Genomic DNA, 22,664 nt, shown 5'->3' with positions numbered 1-22,664 from the left:
AGTTAACAACCACAGTGAAGTGTCAAAGCCCAAACATTCAACAGGACACTTACACAACACATTCAAATCAAACAGTCAGACAACATACAAGAACATATACCCCAGCCGGCATTGCTCCCTGCCTATTTTCCTACAGCTCACTATGTGTGCGCACACCTTTATTCACAAACTCTTCAACTTATACTCTTTTACCGAAGCTGCTACAGCTCGATTGGCCGAATACCCTTAGATCCTATTTCGGTGAATTTGACATCTGCCTTACATGTAACAGATTAGCGGTTTAGCAGTTTTAATTTAGTTTGAGTGAAGGAATTCATTTTATAGCAAAATCCGAAATCGTGAAGCACTCATGAAAGTAAGCTTATTCTCGGATTCCTGAAACTTTAGATTTGCTCTTTCTTTTACTGCAAAGTACAACGTTGTTTTTTTTGTTTAAATCTTTCTAGACATGGTAAATATGAACGACAAAGCAGTTTTAACATAGTTTGAGTGAAGGAATTCATTTTATAGATAAAATCCCAAGAGTCTGCAGAGAAAAGAGAGTGAATGCGAAGTAGACTTTAACACGGCTATGGGAGCGAGCCGAGTGTGGGCTAACCGGGAGATTTGCTTGAAAGAAACGCGACACCGAATAAGCGGTCAGAACAAAGCCTCAATACGGGATTCTCGTGGTGTTTTTGTTGCTGCCTTGTCTTTTGCATAGAGTAAAAGACAAGGCAGCCATCGAATAGGGCCCGATTGTTCCTACTTGGTCAGCCGAGGAGCAAGGGGGGGGGGGGCAAGCGTCTCAACCAAGCAAAGCTCACCATGGGGAAGGTGGCTATACCAACTAGCCTGATGCCCTGCTCCCGCAGTGACGGATAATCGTACTCTGGTTTCTCTTCATAACATACAAGTCTTTCGCCTTTTACTAAAGACTTCCGTGGAGAGCAGCACTAATGAGTTGTTTCTATTATATTACCGGGAGTTGTGTAAGTGTCCTGTTGAATGTTACATGTTTGGGCTTTGACACGCTTCACTGTGGTTGTTAACTGTGTGGTGTGTCCTGAAATGTTATATGTTTGGGCTGTGTGACATGCTTAATGCTTGTCAGTAGCTACCCACTTATTCATATATAGCAACTGACAACATAAGAAGTCCGGACATACTTTGATAGTAGTTGTAGAAGTATCCTTATTGATAATAGATCACTAATTCATAGTGATAGAACAGTAGATGAACAGGTGCTTGCACATGTCTCACGAAAATAAAATGGGTGTATGATTGCTGACGGCAGAGCAATACTGCCAAACTTTAGAGTTCTTGTGGCAAACTTGATTCAGTGTCTTGACGTGTATACGCTGTTTCGCTGACTTGATTGTCACAAGAAACAAAGTGTGTTTGATAAGATCCGACCATTTTATTACGGGAGGATCAGCATGTATGGATTCTGATGTGACTGATAAACCCATTCGTATCTTAAGCATAATCTAATACGTGAGACAACGCCCTGGCACACGATAAAAAAAAAAAAAGAGAGAGAGCGGTTTTGTGTCCCCACAGTCCATAATGTAGAAAAGAGAGAAAAAAGCCTTTCTGATTTGGTGTGTGTGCTCATAGTGCAGAGTGTAGAGAAAAGAAAGCCGTTTTGGTGTCACGGGTGTTGTGACTTACACACACACATTTCTAAATTGAGAAAGGAAATTATTTTAGAGGAAGCACTAGAGTTTAGATCCCACATTTGTTGATAGGCATTCATTTATTTCTTCACTTCTGATGAAGTTTCAACAACAAACTTTGTATTATGAGAAAGAACCAGACTCATTCTTCAGGAATCCGAAAATAAGCTCTATTTTATGAGTTATGCACGAATTCGGATTCTCCTATAAAACGAATTCATTAACTCAAACCAAGTTAAGACTGCTTTGTCCTTCATATTTATTCATGTCTAATCAAGTTTCAACGATAAACAATGTTGTACTTTGTAGAATGAGAAAGAACTTCTTCAGCAATAAGCATCTCTCGACATATGACGAAATACAGATTTTGCTATAAAATTAATTCCTTCTATCAGCCTGACTTAAAACTGTTTGTCCTCCTTATTTATCCACTTCAAATCAAGTTTCAACAATTAAAAAAAATTTGTAGTTTGAGAAAGAACAACTTAATCTTCAGCAATCAGTATAAAAAGAGGTGCAAATGCCAACCATACATACCTAAAAGGTGGAGCGGAAGTATTCAGCTGCAAGTAGGTGTGAATGTTCGACCATAATTTGTAAAAAGCGGATAAGAAAAGGTTCGAATGCCCGACTATATATTAACAAAAGCGGGAGGAGAGGTCTTCGGATGAGAGTGGGTGAGAATTTCCAACCATAATCTATAAAATACGGTGAAAAAAAATATGTGAATGCCTCATAGAACACTAAAAGCGGAAGTGTTCGGCTGCAAGAAGGTGTGAATGTCCGACTATATTTGGTGAAAAGCAGGTGAAGCAAGGTCTGAATGCCCAACCTTACATCATCAAAAGCGAGATCAGAGGTGTTTGGCTGCAAGAAGGCCATAGTTTGCCAAAAGCGGGTAAGGTGCGAATGACCGACTAAATATCAACAAAAGTGGGGGCGGAGGTCTTCGGATGCAAGTGGGTGTGAATGTCCAACCATAGTTGGTAAAAAGCGGGTAAGAAAAGGTTAAAATACCCGACTGTACACAATCAATAGCGGGAGCGGAGTTGTTCGGCTACTAAAAGGTGTGAAAGTCCGACCATGGTTTGTAAAAAGCGGGTAAGAAAAGGTGCGAATGCCCGACAATGTATGATCAAAAGAGGGAGTGGAGGTTTTCGGCTGCAAGAAGGTCTGACTGTCCAACCATAATTTGTAAAAACCGGGGAAGAAAAGGCTCGAAAGCCCGACTATACACCATCAAAAGTGGGAGCGGAGGTGTTCAGCTGCAAGACGGTCTGAATGTCCATCAATAATTGCTAGAAAACATGAAAGAAAATTTTCGAATATCAAACTGCACATGATCATAAGCGGGAGAGGAGGTGTTCAGCTGCAAGAAGGTGTGAATGTCTACCCATAATTACTGAAAAATGGGTAAGAAAAGGTGCGAATGTCTAACCATACATCATCAAAAGAGGGAGCGGAGGTGTTCCGCTGTAAGACGGTGTGAATGTCCGACCATAGATGGTAAAAAGCGGGTAAGAAAAGGTTAAATTACCCGACTGTACACAATCAAAAGAGGGAGCGGAGTTGTTCAGCTAAGAGAAGGTGTGAAAGTCCGACCTTGGTTTGTAAAAAGCGGGTAAGAAAAGGTTCGTATGCCCGAATATACACCATCAAAAGCGGAAGCGGAGGTGTTCGGCTGCAAGATATTGTGAACGTCCGACCAAAGTTTGTAAAAAGCAGTTAAGAAAAGGTTCGAATATCTAACCAAATATAATCAAAAGCGGGAGCAGAGCTGTTCGACTGGAAGTAGGTGTGAATGTCAGATCATAATTTGCAAAAAGCTGATGAGAAAGGGTGAGAATGCCCGACTATACACCATCAAATGCGGTAGCGGAGTTATTCGGCTGTGAGTAGGTGTGAATCTCCAACCATAATTGCTGAAAAATGTGTTAGAAAAGGTAAAAATGCCGGTCCATACATCATCAAAATCGGGAGAGGTGGTGTTCAGCTGCAAGAAGGTCTAAATGTCCATCAATAATTGCTAGAAAACATGAAAGAAAATTTTCGAAAATCAAACCACACATGATCATAAGTGGGAGAGGAGGTGTTCAGCTGCAAGAAGGTGTGAATGTCCACCCATAATACCTGAAAAATGGGTAAAAAAAAGGTGCGAATGCCCAACCATACATCATCAAAAGAAGGAGTGCATGTGTTCGGCTACAAGAAGGTGTGAACGTCCAACCAAAGTTTGTAAAAAGCAGTTAAGAAAAGGTTCGAATATCCAACCATACATAATCAAAAGCGGGAGCAGAGCTGTTCGACTGCAAGTAGGTGTGAATGTCAGATCATAATTTGCAAAAAGCTGATGAGAAAGGGTGAGAATGCCCGACTATACACCATCAAATGCGGGAGCGGAGTTGTTCGGCTGTGAGTAGGTGTGAATCTCCGACCATAATTGCTGAAAAATGTGTTAGAAAAGGTAAGAATGCCGGTCCATACATCATCAAATGCGAGAGAGGTTGTGTTCGGCTGCAAGTAGGTGTGAATGTCCAGCCATAATTACTCACAAACGGGTAAGAAAAGGTAGTATTGCCAGACCATATATGATCAAAACAGGGAGCGGAGGTGGTTCAGCTGCAAGAAGGTTTGAATGTCCGACTAAAGTTCAAATATATTAACAAAAGCGGGAGGAGAGGTCTTCGGATGAGAGTGGTTGAAAATTTCCAACCATAATGTATAAAATGCGGTGAAAAAAAGGTGTGATAGAACACTAAAAGGTGGAGCGGAAGTGTTCGGCTGCAAGAAGGTGTGAATGTCCGGCTATATTTGGTGAAAAGCAGGTGAAGCAAGGTCTGAATGCCCAACCTTACATCATCAAAAGCGAGATCAGAGGTGTTTGGCTGCAAGAAGGCCATAGTTTGCCAAAAGCGGGTAAGGTGCGAATGTCCGACTAAATATCAACAAAATTTGGGGCGGAGGTCTTCGGATGCAAAGTGGGTGTGAATGTCCGACTATATTTGGTGAAAAGCAGGTGAAGCAAGGTCTGAATGCCCAACCTTACATCATCAAAAGCGAGATCAGAGGTGTTTGGCTGCAAGAAGGCCATAGTTTGCCAAAAGCGGGTAAGGTGCGAATGACCGACTAAATATCAACAAAAGTGGGGGCGGAGGTCTTCGGATGCAAGTGGGTGTGAATATCCCACCATACAAGTATGGTGGAGAGGAAGCTGTGAATGGCCGACCATAGTAAAAGGCGGGTGAGAGAAGGTGCGAATGTCAAACCATACATAATCAAAACAGGGAGCGGAGGTGTTCTGCTGTAAGAAGGTGTGAATGTCCAACCATAGTTGGTAAAAAGCGGGTAAGAAAAGGTTAAAATACCCGACTGTACACAATCAATAGCGGGAGCGGAGTTGTTCGGCTACTAAAAGGTGTGAAAGTCCGACCATGGTTTGTAAAAAGCGGGTAAGAAAAGGTGCGAATGCCCGACAATGTATGATCAAAAGAGGGAGTGGAGGTTTTCGGCTGCAAGAAGGTCTGAATGTCCAACCATAATTTGTAAAAACCAGGGAAGAAAAGGCTCGAAAGCCCGACTATACACCATCAAAAGTGGGAGCGGAGGTGTTCAGCTGCAAGACGGTCTGAATGTCCATCAATAATTGCTAGAAAACATGAAAGAAAATTTTCGAATATCAAACTGCACATGATCATAAGCGGGAGAGGAGGTGTTCAGCTGCAAGAAGGTGTGAATGTCTACCCATAATTACTGAAAAATGGGTAAGAAAAGGTGCGAATGCCTAACCATACATCATCAAAAGAGGGAGCGGAGGTGTTCCGCTGTAAGACGGTGTGAATGTCCGACCATAGATGGTAAAAAGCGGGTAAGAAAAGGTTTAATTACCCGACTGTACACAATCAAAAGAGGGAGCGGAGTTGTTCAGCTGAGAGAAGGTGTGAAAGTCCGACCTTGGTTTGTAAAAAGCGGGTAAGAAAAGGTTCGTATTTCCGAATATACACTATCAAAAGCGGAAGCGGAGGTGTTCGGCTGCAAGATATTGTGAACGTCCGACCAAAGTTTGTAAAAAGCAGTTAAGAAAAGGTTCGAATATCTAACCAAACATAATCAAAAGCGGGAGCGGAGGTGTTCGACTGGAAGTAGGTGTGAATGTCAGATCATAATTTGCAAAAAGCTGATGAGAAAGGGTGAGAATGCCCGACTATACACCATCAAATGCGGTAGCGGAGTTGTTCGTCTGTGAGTAGGTGTGAATCTCCGACCATAATTGCTGAAAAATGTGTTAGAAAAGGTAAGAATGCCGGACCATATATCATCAAAAGCGGTAGAGGTTGTGTTCGGCTGCAAGAAGGTGTGAATGTCCAGCCATAATTACTCACAAACGGGTAAGAAAAGGTACTATTGCCAGACCATATATGATCAAAACAGGGAGCGGAGGTGGTTCAGCTGCAAGAAGGTTTGAATGTCCGACTAAAGTTTGTAAAAAGCGGGTAAGACAAGGTGTGAATGCCCGACAATGTATGATCAAAAGAGGAGCGGAGGTTTTCGGCTGCAAGAAGGTCCACCCATAATTACTGAAAAATGGGTAAGAAAAGGTGCGAAAGCCCAACCGCACATGATCATAAGTGGATGAGAAGATGTTCGACTGCAAGTAGGTGTGAATGTAAGATCATAATTTGTAAAAATCGGGTAAGAAAAGGTAAGAATGCCCAACCATAAATTATCAAAAGCGGCAGCAGAGTTTCGGCTGGTATTTATCAATGTCTAGATAGATTTCAACAAAAAACAACGTTGTACTTTGCAGTAAAAGAAAGTGCAAATCAAAAGTTTTAGGAATCCGAGAATAAGCTTATTTTCATGAGTACTGCACGATTTTGGATTTTATGTATAAAATGAATTTCTTCACGCAAACTAAGTTAACACTGCTTTGTCCTTCATATGTACCCATTTCTACATATATTTCAAGCATAAACTTCCTCATATTACCCTGAATGAGAAAGAGCCACACTTGTGATTAAGCCATACCTCCCTTTTGAGGAGTTCTGCATGATTTGGGATTTTATCTATAAAATTGATTCCTTCACTCAAACTATGTTAAAACGGCTTTTACCTTCATATTTATCAATGTCTTGATAGATTTAAACAAAAAAACAACGTTGTACTTTGCAATAAAAGAAAGAGCAAATCAAAAGTTTTAGGAATCCGAGAATAAGCTTATTTTCATGAGTTCTGCACGATTTCGGATTTTATGTATAAAATGAATTCATTCACTCAAACCAAGTTAAAACTGCTTTTTCCTTCATATTTATCAATGTCTAGATCAACTTCAACAAAGAACAACATTGTATTTTGCAGTAGAAGAAAGAGCAAAACTGAAGGATCAGGAATCCGAGAATAAGCTTCTTTTCATACGTTCTGCATGATTTGGGATTTTATGTATAAAATGAATTCCTTCACTCAAACTAAGTTAACACTGCTTTGTCCTTCATATGTACCCATTTCTACATATATTTCAAGCATAAACTTCCTCATATTACCCTGAATGAGAAAGAGCCACACTTGTGATTAAGCCATACCTCCCTTTTGAGGAGTTCTGCATGATTTGGGATTTTATCTATAAAATCAATTCCTTCACTCAAACTATGTTAAAACGGCTTTTACCTTCATATTTATCAATGTCTCGATAGATTTAAACAAAAAAACAACGTTGTACTTTGCAATAAAAGAAAGAGCAAATCAAAAGTTTTAGGAATCCGAGAATAAGCTTATTTTCATGAGTTCTGCACGATTTCGGATTTTATGTATAAAATGAATTCATTCACTCAAACCAAGTTAAAACTGCTTTTTCCTTCATATTTATCAATGTCTAGATCGACTTCAACAAAGAACAACATTGTATTTTGCAGTAGAAGAAAGAGCAACACTGAAGGATCAGGAATCCGAGAATAAGCTTATTTTCTTATGGGCAAGTGGGAACTGCTTTGTCCTTCATATTTATCAATGTGTAGATGGATTTCAACTTCTTCTACTTCAAAGTCCAATGTTTTTCTTTGTTGAAGTCGATCTAGACATTGATGAATATGGAAGGACAAAGCAGTTCTAACTTGGTTTGAGCAAAGCAATTCATTTTATAGCAAAATCCGAAATCGTGCAGAACTCATGAAAGCAGGCTTATACTCGGATTCCTGAAACTTTAGATTTGATCTTTCTTTTACTGCAAAGTACAACGTTGTTTTTTTTTTTTAAATATTTCTAGACATGGTAAATATGAAGGACAAATCAGTTTTAACATAGTTTGAGTGAAGTAATGCATTTTATAAGCAAAATCCCAAATCATGCAGAACTCACGAAATGCTTTTTCTCGCTTTTCACTGCTTTTTACAAACTTTGGTCGGACGTTCACACCTTCTTGCATCCGAACACCTCCGCTTCCGCTTTTGATGATGTATATTCGGGCATTCGAACCTTTTTTTACCCGCTTTTTACAAACCATTGTTGGACTTTCACACCTTCTTGCAGCCGAACACCACCTCTCCCGCTTTTGATGATGTATGGTCCAGTATTCTTACCTTTTCTAACACATTTTTCAGCAATTATGGTCGGACATTCACACCTACTCACAGCTGGACACCTCCGCTCCCGCTTTTGATCATACAATGTCGGGACATCGCTCCTTGTCTTACCAGCTTTTTACAAACTTTAGTCGAACATTCACACCTTCTTGCAGCTGAACACCTCCGCTCCCGCTTTTGATGATGTATAGTCGGGCTTTCGAGCCTTTTCTTACCCGGTTTTTACAAATTATGGTTGGACATTCAGACCTTGCAGCCGAACACCTCCGCTCTCTCTTTTGATCATACATTGTTGGGCATTCGCACCTTGGCTTACCCGCTTTTTACAAACTATAGTCAGACATTCACACCTTGCAGCTGAACCTCCGCTCCCTGTTTTGATCATGTATGGTCTGGCAATACTACCTTTTCTTCCCCCGTTTGTGAGTAATTATGGCTGGACAATCACACATACTTGCAGTCGAACAGCTCTGCTCCCGCTTTTGATTATGTTTGGTTGGATATTCGAACCTTTTCTTAACTGCTTTTTACAAACCATGGTCGGACTTTCACACCTTCTTGTAGCCGAACAACTCCGCTCCCGCTATTGATTGTGTACAGTCGGGTATTTTAACCTTTTCTTACCCACTTTTTACCAACTATGGTCGGACATTCACACCGTCTTACAGCGGAACACCTCCACTCCCGCTTTTTATGGTGTATAGTCGGGCATTCGAACCTTTTCTTACCCGCTATTTACAAACTATGGTAGGACATTCAAACCTTCGTGTATCCGAAAACCTCCGCTCTCTCTTTTGATCATACATTGTCGGACATTCGCACCTTTTCTTACCCGCTTTTTACAAACCATGGTCGGACTGTCACACCTTCTTGTAGCCGAACACATCCGCTCCCGCTATTGATTGTGTACAGTCGGGTATTTTAACCTTTTCTTACCCGCTTTTTACCAAGTATGGTCGGACATTCACACCTTCGTACAGCGGAACACCTCCACTCCCTCTTTTGATGGTGTATGTTCGGGCATTCAAACCTTTTCTTACCCGCTTTTTCCAAACTATGGTCGGCCATTCACAGCTTCCTCTCCACCATACTTGTATGGTGGGATATTCACACCCACTTGCATCCGAAAACCTCCGCCCCCACTTTTTTTGATATTTAGTCGGTCATTCGCAGCTTACCCGCTTTTGGCAAACTATGGCCTTCTTGCAGCCAAACACCTCTGATCTCGTTTTTGATGATGTAAGGTTGGGCATTCAGACCTTGCTTCACCTGCTTTTCACCAAATATAGTCGAACAGTCACACCTTCTTGCAGCCGAACACTTCTGCTCCACCTTTTAGTGTTCTATGGGGTATTCACACCTTTTTTTTCACCGCATTTTATTGATTATGGTTGGAAATTCTCACCCACTCATCCGAAGACCTCTCCTCCTGCTTTTGTTAATATATAGTCGGGCATTCAAACCTTTTCTTACCCGCTTTTTACAAATTATGGTTGTACATTCAGACCTTGCAGCCGAAAACCTCCGCTCCCTCATTTGATCATACATTGTCAGGCATTCGCACCTTGTCTTACCCGCTTTTTATAAACTTTAGTCAGACATTCAAACCTTGCAGCTGAACCACCTCCGCTCCCTGTTTTGATAATGTATGGTCTGGCAATACTACCTTTTCTTACCGGTTTGTGAGTAATTATGGCTGGACATTCACACCTACTTGCAGCCGAACACCACTTTTCCCGCTTTTGATGATGTATGGTCCGGCATTCTAGTCTTTTCTAACACATTTTTCAGCAATTATGGTTTGACATTCACACCTACTCACAGCCGAACACTTCCGCTCCCGCATTTGATGGTGTATAGTCGGGCATTCTCACCCTTTCTCATCAGCTTTTTGCAAATTATGATCTGACATTCACACCTACTTGCAGTCGAACAGCTCTGCTTTTGATTATGTTTGGTTGGATATTCGAAACTTTTCTTCACTGCTTTTTACAAACTTTGGTCGGACGTTCACACCTTCTTGCAGCCGAACACCTCCGCTTCCGCTTTTGATGATGTATATTCGGGCATTCGAACCTTTTCTTACCCATTTTTCAGTAATTATGGGTAGACATTCACACCTTCTTGCAGCTGAACACCTCCTCTCCCGCTTATGATCATGTGCAGTTTGATATTCGAAAATTTTCTTTCATGTTTTCTAGCAATTATTGATGGACATTCAGACCTCCTTGCAGCTGAACACCTCCGCTCCCGCTTTTGATGATGTATAGTCGGGCTTTCGAGCCTTTTCTTCCCCGGTTTTTACAAAATTATGGTTGGACATTCAGACCTTCTTGCAGCCGAAAACCTCCGCTCCCTCTTTTGATCATACAGTGTCGGGCATTCGCACCTTCTCTTACCCGCTTTTTACAAACCATGGTCGGACTTTCACACCTTTTAGTAGCGGAACAACTCTGCTCCCGCTATTGATTGTGTACAATCGGGTATTTTCACCTTTTCTTACCCGCTTTTTACCAACTATGGTCAGACAATCACACCTTCTTACAGTGGAACACCGCCGCTCCCTCTTTTGATGGTGTATGTTCGGGCTTTCGAACCTTTTCTTACCCGCTTTTTACAAACTATGGTCGGACATTAAAACCTTCTTGTAGCCGAACACATCCACTCCTGCTTTTGATGATGTATGGTTGGGCATTCGTACCTTTTCTTACCCATTTTGCAGTAATTATGGGTGGACATTCACACCTTTTTGCATTTTAACACCTCCTCTCCCGCTTATGATCATGTGCGGTTTGATATTCGAAAATTCTCTTCCATGTTTTCTAGCAATTATTGATGGACATTCAGACCTTCTTGCAGCTGAACACCTCCGCTCCAGCTGTTGATGGTGTATAGTCGGGCTTTCGAGCCTTTTCTTCCCCGATTTTTACAAATTATGGATGGACATTCAGACCTTCTTTCAGCCGAAAACCTCCGCTCCCTCTTTTGATCATACATTGTCGGGCATTCGCACCTTTTCTTACCCGCTTTTTACAAGTCATGGTCGGACTTTCACACCTTTTAGTAGCGGAACAACTCTGCTCCCGCTATTGATTGTGTACAATAGGGTATTTAAAACTTTTCTTACCTGCTTTTTGCCAATTATGGTTGGACATTCACACCTTCTTACAGCGGAACACCTCCGCTCCCTCCTTTGATGGTGTATGTTCGGGCATTCGAACCTTTTCTTACCCGCTTTTTACAAACTATGGTCAGACATTCAAACCTTCTTGTAGCCGAACACATCCACTCCTGCTTTTGATGATGGTTATTCAAACCTACTTGTTGCCCGCTTTTCATTAATTATGGGTGGACATACACACCTTGTCGCAGCCAAACACCTCCGCTCCCTGTTAGGATCATGTATGGTTGGGCATTCGTACCTTTTCTTACCCATTTTGCAGTAATTATGGGTGGACATTCACACCTTCTTGCATTTGAACACCTCCTCTCCCGCTTATGATCATGTGCGGTTTGATATTCGAAAATTCTCTTCCATGTTTTCTAGCAATTATTGATGGACATTCAGACCTTCTTGCAGTTGAACACATCCGCTCCAGCTGTTGATGGTGTATAGTCGGGCTTTCGAGCCTTTTCTTCCCAGATTTTTACAAAATATGGATGGACATTCAGACCTTGTTTCAGCCGAAAACCTCCGCTCCCTCTTTTGATCATACATTGTCGGGCATTCGCACCTTTTCTTACCCGCTTTTTACAAACCATGGTCGGACTTTCACACCTTTTAGTGGCGGAACAACTCTGCTCCCGCTATTGATTGTGTACAATCGGGTATTTTAACCTTTTCTTACCTGCTTTTTGCCAACCATGGTCGGACTTTCACACCTTTTAGTAGCGGAACAACTCTGCTCCCGCTATTGATTGTGTACAATCGGGTATTTTAACCTTTTCTTACCTGCTTTTTGCCAACTATGGTCGGACATTCACACCTTCTTACAGCGGAACACCTCCGCTCCCTCCTTTGATGGTGTATGTTCGGGCATTCGAACCTTTTCTTACCCGCTTTTTACAAACTATGGTCAGACATTCACACCTTCTTGCAGCCGAACACTTCCGCTCTACCTTTTAGTGTTCTATGGGGTATTCACACCTTTTTGTTCACCGCATTTTATAGATTATGGTTGTAAATTCTCACCCACTCTTATCCGAAGACCTCTCCTCCTGCTTTGGTTAATATATAGTCGGGCATTCGAACCTTTTCTTACCCGCTTTTTACAAATTGTGGTCGAACATTCACACCTACTTGCAGCCGAACACCTCCGCTCCCGCTTTTGATGGTGTATAGTCGGGCTTTCGAGCCTTTTCTTCCCCGGTTTTTACAAATTATGGTTGGACATTAAGACCTTGCAGCCGAAAACCTCCGCTCCCTCTTTTGATCATACATTGTCAGGCATTCGCACCTACTTGCAGCCGAATACTTCCGCTCCACCTTTTAGTGATGTATGGTTGGCATTTGGCACCTTTTCTTACCCTTTCTTACCCTACTGATTGCTTAAGATTAAGTTGTTTTTTCTCAAACTACAACATTTTTTTAATTGTTGAAACTTGATTTGAAGTGGATAAATAAGGAGGACAAACAGTTTTAAGTCAGGCTGATAGAAGGAATTAATTTTATAGCAAAATCTGTATTTCGTCATATGTCGAGAGATGCTTATTGCTGAAGAAGTTCTTTCTCATTCTACAAAGTACAACGTTGTTTATCGTTGAAACTTGATTAGACATGAATAAATATGAAGGACAAAGCAGTCTTAACTTGGTTAGAGTTAAGGAATTCGTTTTATAGGAGAATCCGAATTCGTGCATAACTCGTAAAATAGAGCTTATTTTCGGATTCCTGAAGAATGAGTCTGGTTCTTTCTCATAATACAAAGTTTGTTGTTTATTGTTGAAACTTCATCAGAAGTGAAGAAATAAATGAATGCCTATCAACAAATGTGGGATCTAAACTCTAGTGCTTCCTCTAAAATAATTTCCTTTCTCAATTCAGAAATGTGTGTGTGTAAGTCACAACACCCGTGACACCAAAATGGCTTTCTTTTCTCTCTTTTCTCTACACTCTGCACTGTGAGCACACACACCAAATCAGAAAGGCTTTTTTCTCTCTTTTCTACATTATGGACTGTGGGGACACAAAACCGCTCTCTCTTTTTTTTTTTGATTGTGTGCCAGGGCGTTGTCTCACGTATTAGATTATGCTTACGATACGAATGGGTTTATCAGTCACATCAGAATCCATACATACTGATCCTCCCGTAATAAAATGGTCGGATCTTATCAAACACACTTTGTTTCTTGTGACAATCAAGTCAGCGAAACAGCGTATACACGTCAAGACACTGAATCAAGTTTGCCACAAGAACTCATAAGTTTGGCAGTATTGCTCTGCCGTCAGCAATCATACACCCATTTTATTTTCGTGAGACATGTGCAGGCACCTGTTCATCTACTGTTCTATCACTATGAATTAGTTTATCTATTATCAATAAGGATACTTCTACAACTACTATCAAAGTATGTCCAGACTTCTTATGTTGTCAGTTGTTATATATATGAATAAGTGGGTAGCTACTGACAAGCATTAAGCATGTCACACAGCCCAAACATATAACATTTCAGGACACACCACACAGTTAACAACCACAGTGAAGTGTCAAAGCCCAAACATGTAACATTCAACAGGACACTTACACAACACATTCAAATCAAACAGTCAGACAACATACAAGAACATATACCCCAGCCGGCATTGCTCCCTGCCTATTTTCCTACAGCTCACTATGTGTGCGCACACCTTTATTCACAAACTCTTCAACTTATACTCTTTTACCAAAGCTGCTACAGCTCGATTGGCCGAATACCCTTAGATCCTATTTCGGTGAATTTGACATCTGCCTTACATGTAACAGATTAGCGGTTTAGCAGTTTTAATTTAGTTCGAGTGAAGGAATTCATTTTATCGCAAAATCCGAAATTGTGAAGAACTCATGAAAGTAAGCTTATTCTCGGATTCCTGAAACTTTAGATTTGCTCTTTCTTTTACTGCAAAGTACAACGTTGTTTTTTTTTTGATTAAATCTTTCTAGACATGGTAAATATGAAGGACAAAGCAGTTTTAACATAGTTTGAGTGAAGGAATTCATTTTATAGATAAAATCCCAAGAGTCTGCTGAGAAAAGAGAGTGAATGCGAAGTAGACTTTAACACGGCTCTGGGAGCGAGCCGAGTGTGGGCTAACCGGGAGAATTGCTTGAAAGAAACGCGACACCGAATGAGCGGTCAGAACAAAGCCTCAATACGGTGTTCCCGTGGTGTTTTTGTTGCTGCCTTGTCGATTGCACAGGGGCAAGCGTTTCAACCAAGCAACGCTCACCATGGGGAAGGTGGCTATGGCAACTAGCCTGATGCCCTGCTCCCGCAGTGACGGATAATCGTACTCTGGTTTCTCTTCATAACATACAAGTCTTTCGCCTTTTACTAAAGACTTTCGTGGAGAGCAGCACTAATGAGTTGTTTCTATTTTTGGCAGGCTTTACCTTTGCGGGTGAAGCCCTTTTTGTCTCTGCAAAATAAATTTTGTTACTGTGCAGAGTTACTTCTCTGAGTAGAGTCGCCTTACTTGTTGCGATTGTGCCGATGTTCGAAGCTGGAGTGCAAAGTTTTTGCTTGAATGGTGCTTGCTGGAGCATGCGGGAGTGCAAAGTTATACCATTTAAAAGGGCTGAAGAGTGCTCAGTGCAGCGGGTGGGCGGAGGTGCAACGTGACACTCTGGCCACCTATGGCCATAAAAAGAACACTGCTACAAGTGCGCATTGTGCCAGCAAGGGCCCTCGGACCTGAAACAGTGGACAGTTATCGCTTCTCGGCCTTTTGGCTAAGATCAAGTGTAGTATCTGTTCTTATCAGTTTAATATGTCCTCTATACGAGGACTACATATTAAATGGATTTTTAAGAATAGGAGTTGAAAAAGAAGCTTGCTCCGTTCACTCCAAGCATCGACCCAGTACTGCAGTGCCGCTGGGAACGGTGCGCTCTTCTCTGCTCTTGTGAAAAAGCAAACAGCGATGCAGGATGGAAGTTTCAGGGAGCCCAAGATGAAACTTTCTTTTAATCTGCTGAGAAAAGAGAGTGAATGCGAAGTAGACTTTAACACAGCTCTGGGAGCGAGCTGAGTGTGGGCTAACCGGGAGAATTGCTTGAAAGAAACGCGACACCGAATGAGTGGTCAGAACAAAGCCTCAATACGGTGTTCCCGTGGTGTTTGTGGCTGCCTTGTCTTTTGCACAGAGTAAAAGACAAGGCAGCCATCGAATAGGGCCCGATTGTTCCTACTTGGTCAGCCGAGGAGCAAGGGGGGGGGGAGCAAGCGTCTCAACCAAGCAAATCTCACCAAGTAGGAACAATCGGGCCCTATTTGATGGCTGCAACACCTGAAAGAGATATTGATGCGAGACCCGATCAAAAGCTTTTTCAAAGTCTAAATTTAAGATGACAAGCCGGGTGTTTCTGTCTCTAGCGTAATCAATGATGTCTCGAATCAGTACGAGGCTGTCGGTGAGTTGTCTCTCTGAGATGACACAAGCCTGGTCTGGGTGAATTACCTCCTCTAAAACAGAGGACATCCGTGTCGTTAAAACCTTGCTAAAAAGTTTACAGTCAAAGTTTAAAAGTGTGATGGGCCTCCAATTCTTTAGGTCAGTCTTATCATTTTTATCAGAAGTGAAGAAATAAATGAATGCCTATCAACAAATGTGGGATCTAAACTCTAGTGCTTCCTCTAAAATAATTTCCTTTCTCAATTTAGAAATGTGTGTGTGTAAGTCACAACACCCGTGACACCAAAACGGCTTTCTTTTCTCTACACTCTGCACTATGAGCACACACACCAAATCAGAAAGGCTTTTTTCTCTCTTTTCTACATTATGGACTGTGGGGACACAAAACCGCTCTCTCTTTTTTTTTTTATCGTGTGCCAGGGCGTTGTCTCACGTATTAGATTGTGCTTAAGATACGAATGGGTTTATCAGTCACATCAGAATCCATACATACTGATCCTCCCGTAATAAAATGGTCGGATCTTATCAAACACACTTTGTTTCTTGTGACAATCAAGTCAGCGAAACAGCCTATACACGTCAAGACACTGAATCAAGTTTGCCACAAGAACTCATAAGTTTGGCAGTATTGCTCTGCCGTCAGCAATCATACACCCATTTTATTTTCGTGAGACATGTGCAGGCACCTGTTCATCTACTGTTCTATCACTATGAATTAGTTTATCTATTATCAATAAGGATACTTCTACAACTACTATCAAAGTATGTCCAGACTTCTTATGTTGTCAGTTGTTATATATATGAATAAGTGGGTAGCTACTGACAAGCATTAAGCATGTCACACAGCCCAAACATATAACATTTCAGGACACACCACACAGTTAACAACCACAGTGAAGTGTCAAAGCCCAAACATGTAACATTCAACAGGACACTTACACAACACATTCAAATCAAACAGTCAGACAACATACAAGAACATATACCCCAGCCGGCATTGCTCCCTGCCTATTTTCCTACAGCTCACTATGTGTGCGCACACCTTTATTCACAAACTCTTCAACTTATACTCTTTTACCAAAGCTGCTACAGCTCGTTTGGCCGAATACCCTTAGATCCTATTTCGGTGAATTTGACATCTGCCTTACATGTAACAGATTAGCGGTTTAGCAGTTTTAATTTAGTTCGAGTGAAGGAATTCATTTTATCGCAAAATCCGAAATTGTGAAGAACTCATGAAAGTAAGCTTATTCTCGGATTCCTGAAACTTTAGATTTGCTCTTTCTTTTACTGCAAAGTACAACGTTGTTTTTTTTTTTATTAAATCTTTCTAGACATGGTAAATATGAAGGACAAAGCAGTTTTAACATAGTTTGAGTGAAGGAATTCATTTTACAGATAAAATCCCAAGAGTCTGCTGAGAAAAGAGAGTGAATGCGAAGTAGGCTTTAACACGGCTCTGGGAGCGAGCCGAGTGTGGGCTAACCGGGAGAATTGCTTGAAAGAAACGCGACACCGAATGAGCGGTCAGAACAAAGCCTCAATACGGTGTTCCCGTGGTGTTTTTGTTGCTGCCTTGTCGATTGCACAGGGGCAAGCGTTTCAACCAAGCAACGTTCACCATGGGGAAGGTGGCTATGGCAACTAGCCTGATGCCCTGCTCCCGCAGTGACGGATAATCGTACTCTGGTTTCTCTTCATAACATACAAGTCTTTCGCCTTTTACTAAAGACTTTCGTGGAGAGCAGCACTAATGAGTTGTTTCTATTTTTGGCAGGCTTTACCTTTGCGGGTGAAGCCCTTTCTGTCTGTGCAAAATAAATTTTGTTACTGTGCAGAGTTACTTCTCTGAGTAGAGTCGCCTTACTTGTTGCGATTGTGCCGATGTTCGAAGCTGGAGTGCAAAGTTGTTGCTTGAATGGTGCTTGCTGGAGCATGCGGGAGTGCAAAGTTATACCATTTAAAAGGGCTGAAGAGTGCTCAGTGCAGCGGGTGGGCGGAGGTGCAACGTGACACTCTGGCCACCTATGGCCATAAAAAGAACACTGCTACAAGTGCGCATTGTGCCAGCAAGGGCCCTCGGACCTGAAACAGTGGACAGTTATCGCTTCTCGGCCTTTTGGCTAAGATCAAGTGTAGTATCTGTTCTTATCAGTTTAATATGTCCTCTATACGAGGACTACATATTAAATGGATTTTTAAGAATAGGAGTTGAAAAAGAAGCTTGCTCCGTTCACTCCAAGCATCGACCCAGTACTGCCGTGCCGCTGGGAACGGTGCGCTCTTCTCTGCTCTTGTGAAAAAGCAAACAGCGATGCAGGATGGAAGTTTCAGGGAGCCCAAGATGAAACTTTCTTTTAATCTGCTGAGAAAAGAGAGTGAATGCGAAGTAGACTTTAACACAGCTCTGGGAGCGAGCTGAGTGTGGGCTAACCGGGAGAATTGCTTGAAAGAAACGCGACACCGAATGAGTGGTCAGAACAAAGCCTCAATACGGTGTTCCCGTGGTGTTTGTGGCTGCCTTGTCTTTTGCACAGAGTAAAAGACAAGGCAGCCATCGAATAGGGCCCGATTGTTCCTACTTGGTCAGCCGAGGAGCAAGGGGGGGGGAGCAAGCGTCTCAACCAAGCAAATCTCACCAAGTAGGAACAATCGGGCCCTATTCGATGGCTGCAACACCTGAAAGAGATATTGATGCGAGACCCGATCAAAAGCTTTTTCAAAGTCTAAATTTAAGATGACAAGCCGGGTGTTTCTGTCTCTAGCGTAATCAATGATGTCTCGAATCAGTACGAGGCTGTCGGTGAGTTGTCTCTCTGAGATGACACAAGCCTGGTCTGGGTGAATTACCTCCTCTAAAACAGAGGACATCCGTGTCGTTAAAACCTTGCTAAAAAGTTTACAGTCAAAGTTTAAAAGTGTGATGGGCCTCCAATTCTTTAGGTCAGTCTTATCATTTTTATCAGAAGTGAAGAAATAAATGAATGCCTATCAACAAATGTGGGATCTAAACTCTAGTGCTTCCTCTAAAATAATTTCCTTTCTCAATTTAGAAATGTGTGTGTGTAAGTCACAACACCCGTGACACCAAAACGGCTTTCTTTTCTCTACACTCTGCACTATGAGCACACACACCAAATCAGAAAGGCTTTTTTCTCTCTTTTCTACATTATGGACTGTGGGGACACAAAACCGCTCTCTCTTTTCTTTTTTTATCGTGTGCCAGGGCGTTGTCTCACGTATTAGATTGTGCTTAAGATACGAATGGGTTTATCAGTCACATCAGAATCCATACATACTGATCATCCCGTAATAAAATGGTCGGATCTTATCAAACACACTTTGTTTCTTGTGACAATCAAGTCAGCGAAACAGCGTATACACGTCAAGACACTGAATCAAGTTTGCCAAAAGAACTCATAAGTTTGGCAGTATTGCTCTGCCGTCAGCAATCATACATCCATTTTATTTTCGTGAGACATGTGCAGGCACCTGTTCATCTACTGTTCTATCACTATGAATTAGTTTATCTATTATCAATAAGGATACTTCTACAACTACTCTATCAAAGTATGTCCGGACTTCTTACGTAGTCAGTTGCTATATATGAATAAGTGGGTAGCTACTGACAAGCATTAAGCATGTCACACAGCCCAAACATATAACATTTCAGGACACACCACACAGTTAACAACCACAGTGAAGCGTGTCAAAGCCCAAACATGTAACATTCAACAGGACACTTACACAACTCCCGGTAATATAATTGAAACAACTCATTAGTGCTGCTCTCCACGGAAGTCTTTAGTAAAAGGCGAAAGACTTGTATGTTATGAAGAGAAACCAGAGTACGATTATCTGTCACTGCGGGAGCAGGGCATCAGGCTAGTTGGTATAGCCACCTTCCCCATGGTGAGCTTTGCTTGGTTGAGACGCTTGCCCCCCCCCCTTGCTCCTCGGCTGACCAAGTAGGAACAATCGGGCCCTATTCGATGGCTGCCTTTTCTTTTACTCTATGCAAAAGACAAGGCAGCAACAAAAACACCACGAGAATCCCGTATTGAGGCTTTGTTCTGACCGCTCATTCGGTGTCGCGTTTCTTTCAAGCAATTCTCCCGGTTAGCCGACACTCGGCCCGCTCCCATAGCCGTGTTAAAGTCTACTTCGCATTCACTCTCTTTTCTCTGCAGACTCTTGGGATTTTATCTATAAAATGAATTCCTTCACTCAAACTATGTCAAAACTGCTTTGTCGTTCATATTTACCATGTCTAGAAAGATTTAAACAAAAAAAACAACGTTGTACTTTGCAGTAAAAGAAAGAGCAAATCTAAAGTTTCAGGAATCCGAGAATAAGCTTACTTTCATGAGTGCTTCACGATTTCGGATTTTGCTATAAAATGAATTCCTTCACTCAAACTAAATTAAAACTGCTAAACCGCTAATCTGTTACATGTAAGGCAGATGTCAAATTCACCGAAATAGGATCTAAGGGTATTCGGCCAATCGAGCTGTAGCAGCTTCGGTAAAAGAGTATAAGTTGAAGAGTTTGTGAATAAAGGTGTGCGCACACATAGTGAGCTGTAGGAAAATAGGCAGGGAGCAATGCCGGCTGGGGTATATGTTCTTGTATGTTGTCTGACTGTTTGATTTGAATGTGTTGTGTAAGTGTCCTGTTGAATGTTTGGGCTTTGACACTTCACTGTGGTTGTTAACTGTGTGGTGTGTCCTGAAATGTTATATGTTTGGGCTGTGTGACATGCTTAATGCTTGTCAGTAGCTATCCACTTATTCATATATAGCAACTGACAACATAAGAAGTCTGGACATACTTTGATAGTAGTTGTAGAAGTATCCTTATTGATAATAGATAAACTAATTCATAGTGATAGAACAGTAGATGAACAGGTGCCTGCACGTCTCACGAAAATAAAATGGGTGTATGATTGCTGACGGCAGAGCAATACTGCCAAACTTATGAGTTCTTGTGGCAAACTTGATTCAGTGTCTTGACGTGTATACGCTGTTTCGCTGACTTGATTGTCACAAGAAGCAAAGTGTGTTTGATAAGATCCGACCATTTTATTACGGGAGGATCAGTATGTATGGATTCTGATGTGACTGATAAACCCATTCGTATCTTAAGCATAATCTAATACGTGAGACAACGCCCTGGCACACAATCAAAAAAAAAAAGAGAGAGCGGTTTTGTGTCCCCACAGTCCATAATGTAGAAAAGAGAGAAAAAAGCCTTTCTGATTTGGTGTGTGTGCTCATAGTGCAGAGTGTAGAGAAAAGAGAGAAAAGAAAGCCGTTTTGGTGTCACGGGTGTTGTGACTTACACACACACATTTCTGAATTGAGAAAAGAAATTATTTTAGAGGAAGCAGTAGAGTTTAGATCCCACATTTGTTGATAGGCATTCATTTATTTCTTCGCTTCTGATGAAGTTTCAACAATAAACAACAAACTTTGTATTATGAGAAAGAACCAGACTCATTCTTCAGGAATCCGAAAATAAGCACGAATTCGGATTCTCCTATAAAACGAATTAATTAACTCAAACCAAGTTAAGACTGCTTTGTCCTTCATATTTATTCATGTCTAATCAAGTTTCAACGATAAACAACGTACTTTGTAGAATGTGAAAGAACTTCTTCAGCAATAAGCATCTCTCGACATATGACGAAATACAGATTTTGTTATAAAATTAATTTCTTCTATCAGCGTGACTTAAAACTGTTTGTCCTCCTTATTTATCCACTTCAAATCAAGTTTCAACAATTAAAAAAAAATTGTAGTTTGAGAAAGAACAACTTAATCTTCAGCAATCAGTATAAAAAGAGGGTAACAAAAGGTGCAAATGCCAACTATACATCACTAAAAGGTGGAGCGGAAGTATTCAGCTGCAAGTAGGTGTGAATGTTCGACCATAATTTGTAAAAAGTGGGTAAGAAAAGGTTAGAATGCCCGACTAAATATTAACAAAAGCGGGAGGAGAGGTCTTCGGATGAGAGTGGGTGAGAATTTCCTACCATACAAGTATGGTGGAGAGGAAGCTGTGATTGGCCGACAATAGTAAAAAGCAGGTGAGAAAAGGTGCGAATGTCAAAACATACATGATCAAAACAGGGAGCGGAGGTGTTTGGCTGCGACAAGGTGTGAATGTCCACCCATAATTAATGAAAAACGGGCAACAAGTAGGTTCGAATGCCCAACCATACATCATCAAAAGCAGGAGTGGATGTGTTCGGCTTCAAGAAGGTATGAATGTCCATCAATAATTGCTATAAAACATGAAAGAAAATTTTCGAATATCAAACCGCACATAATCATAAGCGGGAGAGGAGGTGTTCCGCTGCAAGAAGGTGTGAATATCCACCCATAATTACTGAAAAATGGGTAAGAAAAGGTGCGAATGCCCAACCATACATCATCAAAAGCAGGAGTGGATGTGTTCGGCTACAAGAAGGTTTGAATGTCCGACCATAGTTTGTAAAAAGCGGGTAAGAACAGGTTTGTATGCCCGACTGTACACCATCAAATGCGGGAGCGGAGTTGTTCGGCTGTGAGTAGGTGTGAATCTCCAACCATAATTGCTGAAAAATGTGTTAGAAAAGGTAAAAATGCCGGTCCATACATCATCAAAAGCAGGAGAGGTGGTGTTCGGCTGCAAGTAGGTGTGAATGTCCAGCCATAATTACTCACAAATGGGTAAGAAAAGGTAGTATTGCCAGACCATACATGATCAAAACAGGGAGCGGAGGTGGTTAAGCTGCAAGAAGGTGTTAATGTCCGACTAAAGTTCAAATATATTAACAAA

General features: G+C 41.5%; 6 non-coding genes across 6 annotated transcripts; 5 read left to right on the top strand and 1 right to left on the bottom strand.

Moving 5' to 3' along the window:
* Positions 1 to 866: 866 nt before the first annotated feature.
* LOC140286499 (U5 spliceosomal RNA) lies at positions 867 to 982 on the top strand. Its single transcript, XR_011911299.1, has one exon. It is a non-coding gene; the product is annotated as a U5 spliceosomal RNA (small nuclear RNA).
* A 13,735-nt stretch (positions 983 to 14,717) lies between these two features.
* LOC140286494 (U5 spliceosomal RNA) lies at positions 14,718 to 14,831 on the top strand. Its single transcript, XR_011911295.1, has one exon. It is a non-coding gene; the product is annotated as a U5 spliceosomal RNA (small nuclear RNA).
* Positions 14,832 to 15,139: 308 nt separating this feature from the next.
* Positions 15,140 to 15,323, top strand: LOC140286480 (U2 spliceosomal RNA). Its single transcript, XR_011911282.1, has one exon. It is a non-coding gene; the product is annotated as a U2 spliceosomal RNA (small nuclear RNA).
* A 2,200-nt stretch (positions 15,324 to 17,523) lies between these two features.
* Positions 17,524 to 17,637, top strand: LOC140286493 (U5 spliceosomal RNA). Its single transcript, XR_011911294.1, has one exon. It is a non-coding gene; the product is annotated as a U5 spliceosomal RNA (small nuclear RNA).
* A 308-nt stretch (positions 17,638 to 17,945) lies between these two features.
* On the top strand, positions 17,946 to 18,129 carry LOC140286500 (U2 spliceosomal RNA). The gene has a single exon (XR_011911300.1). It is a non-coding gene; the product is annotated as a U2 spliceosomal RNA (small nuclear RNA).
* Positions 18,130 to 19,578: 1,449 nt separating this feature from the next.
* LOC140286498 (U5 spliceosomal RNA) lies at positions 19,579 to 19,694 on the bottom strand. Its single transcript, XR_011911298.1, has one exon. It is a non-coding gene; the product is annotated as a U5 spliceosomal RNA (small nuclear RNA).
* Between the last annotated feature and the right edge of the window lie 2,970 nt (positions 19,695 to 22,664).

Source organism: Leuresthes tenuis, unplaced genomic scaffold (assembly GCF_036924035.1).
Source record: "Leuresthes tenuis unplaced genomic scaffold, fLeuTen1.0.hap1 SCAF_96, whole genome shotgun sequence".
NCBI classification, from domain to species: Eukaryota; Metazoa; Chordata; class Actinopteri; order Atheriniformes; family Atherinopsidae; genus Leuresthes; species Leuresthes tenuis.
The sequence above is the reverse complement of the archived record's forward strand: the minus strand, read 5'-3'. Positions and strand labels throughout refer to the sequence as shown.